Source organism: Limulus polyphemus, unplaced genomic scaffold (genome assembly GCF_000517525.1).
Source record: "Limulus polyphemus unplaced genomic scaffold, Limulus_polyphemus-2.1.2 Scaffold5317, whole genome shotgun sequence".
Lineage (NCBI taxonomy): Eukaryota > Metazoa > Arthropoda > Merostomata > Xiphosura > Limulidae > Limulus > Limulus polyphemus.
In genome coordinates, this window is record NW_013670927.1 from 62709 (window position 1) to 65475 (window position 2767).

The window sequence follows — 2767 nt, forward strand, 5'->3', positions numbered from 1 at the left end:
AACTTCAACAATACGTCTCTCTCTGACCGCAGTTCAATTACTCATTACCTACACACACATTACATTATTCTCGTCACGTTGTCACCCTCTTTTATATACCCGACTACCCTATATCTAGCAAATACTAGAGCATTCGCCAAGGTACGGGATAGTTCTAGAAACTTGGCGTCACACTAGTCATGTGACTCGCTGACGCAACAAATGTCAATAATTTAAAAAGTTGTTTAAGAAAATAGTATCAGTCTAAAGGTTATGCCTTTTCAAATTATATTTCTAGTTAAGCCTTAAGGTTAATTTATTTTCATATATTTTTTACTTACCCTTTAGATTCCACAAGGTACAAAGTAAAAGAAAATTCAGTTTTAAATTTTCCCTAGCGACTAACGCACGAGAATTTGAACCAAGTCCGGCAAAATCCTTTTCATATTTCATTGGCTAAACTATAGATAATCACTAGCGCCCTCTGCAATCTCCAAATAAAAATGGCTGTAGTGTAGTTATCATGAAAATGTATATTATAACACCGAAGAAACGTGGAAAGCTTTTAAAAATAAATGTTTACTTATTCAAGATAAACATGCTCCTTATAGAAAGAAACGGGTGGCTGCAAGTAAAAAACCAGGTTGGTTCACAAAGGATACAAGGGATATAATTAAAGAAAAGTATCACAAATATAAGCAATTAAAATTGACTAGTATGACAGGAGTTGATGAAATGAGATTTTAGAGATGATGGATGTATTGAAAAAGGTTGGTTGAAAATGTAAAGATTAACAGTATGAATTTCTTTAAATACATTAAGGGTAAACAAAATGATAAAGAAAAGCTCATATCTGATGATCATGAGATGGCTGGGTTATTAAATTCTGCTTTTTCTTCAGTATTTACTAATGAAGATTTAGACAATATTCTTCATCCCAAATAGTTCACAGATGGAAACAAGATCAAACAAAATAATCACATTTATTCTGAGCTTGTTAGAACAAAAGTAGAGACTGATAAAGCTCCAGGGCCAGATATTTCCCAAAAAGTGTTGAAGAAGGTTAAGGATTGGATATGTAAGTTACTTGCTACTATTTTTTTGAATAGTGTATCTGTATTTTCAGAAAGCATTTGACAAGGTGCCACATAAAAGGCTTACAAAAAAAATTATCTCTGTATATGTGGGAAATAAGTTAGTCCATTGGACAGAAAAGTGAGTTGAATGAAGAAAGGTTGTTATAAATGAAGTTTGAATTAATGTCAAAAGTGTGGTACCTCAAGACTCAGTCTTAGGACCTTTACTCTTTTTGATTTACATCAATGACAAAGATGAAGGAATGGCCAATAAACTACTTAAATTTGCTGATGATATTAAGGTCTTTGGTGTTGCTGGTTGTTTAGAGGATACTGCTGCATTACAAAAGGATTTAGACCATTTAGAGAGGTGGGCAAATAAATGGCAGATGGGTTTTAATCATAGTAAATGCAAGGTAATTTGAATTATAAGTACAATTTTAGTGGAAATAACCTTCACAGTGTTATGGAAGAAAAGGTTCTTACTGTAGTAGTTGATCAGTCTGTTATTGTTAAGCCATCCAAGAAATGTTGGTAGTGGTAAGGCATATGGTTTTTAAGTTGTATCTACAGAAATTTTTACTTTGAATACAAGTCTAAACAGGTTATAATTTCATTGTATGGGTCACTGGTTAGGCTACTTTTGGATTATAGTGTTCACTCTTGACTCAAGCTCCTTACCTTCGGAAGGACACTGAATTGTTGAAAAGGTTTCAAAGAAGGGTTGCTAGGATGATACCTGGGATGGAAAGGTTGTCATAAAGGAAATAATAAGATCTCTGAAATCATTTTATCTTGTAAAAAGAAAAGTTAGAACTTAGAGACCTGATTGAGGTGTTTAAAACCATCTTTTTTCATACTTAATCATGAGAACGGTTAGGATTCAGAAGCACAAATATAAATTTTAACAGGGTAAGAGTCATTTCCAACTAAGACAGCATTATTTTTCTAACTATATGTATAGTGTGTATAGTATAAATATAAAACTAAATAAGTAGTTGGTCTATGGAACGGGTTACCATCGGATGTAGTGGAGCCTGATGGCAGTAAATTTAACTTTGAAGGGAAGCTTCGGAGTTAAGGGCAGACTTGACAAACAATAAAACATATGAATGATAAGGACTGACTTTCAGTTCTTTTACATTAGTGGATGAGACAGCCTAGATAAGTAGATTATTTATACTTATACTAGTTATACTTATACTATAGTTATATAAATGGGCCAATACTGAATACTGGCAATAGGTCCCTTGTTCAGTTGTTGTCTCTATATTATATTTATAAATTATTGTAAATATTAATATTATGCTATGTAAACAATGTTTTTTAGTTGAACAACTCTCCATATAATTCAGCTGTCCAATTCACAACAGATTATTCTTTTCACATCCCGTCAAAATATGTTTTTTGAAACTTGTAACCAAAATATCATTATTTATGATCTCCATATGCAGCAAAACATCAAACCTAATAGAGCAATGATCACTTGCACCTAGATGTTTTCCAATTTCCACCCCTCAACCATTTCTATATTAGAAGTTAACAATAAATCCAAAATAGTATATTGTTTCTGGTTGGTTCCTTGACTAATTGATGAAAGAAGCAATCCTGAACATTTCCAAAAACCTTTCTCTCTCTCATAGTTTGATTCTAGAATTTCCCAATCTATATGCCTGAAATTAAAATAACCCATAATTATGACTTCATTAACA

General features: G+C 32.3%; 1 protein-coding gene across 1 annotated transcript in view; it reads right to left on the bottom strand.

The window, feature by feature from the left end:
* LOC106472422 (chromosome-associated kinesin KIF4-like) overlaps positions 1 to 482 on the bottom strand; it is a 62772-nt gene extending 62290 nt beyond the window's left edge. Inside the window, 1 exon segment of the mRNA XM_022400995.1 lies at positions 321 to 482. The gene's annotated coding sequence lies outside the window, so the exon portion shown is untranslated.
* Between the last annotated feature and the right edge of the window lie 2285 nt (positions 483 to 2767).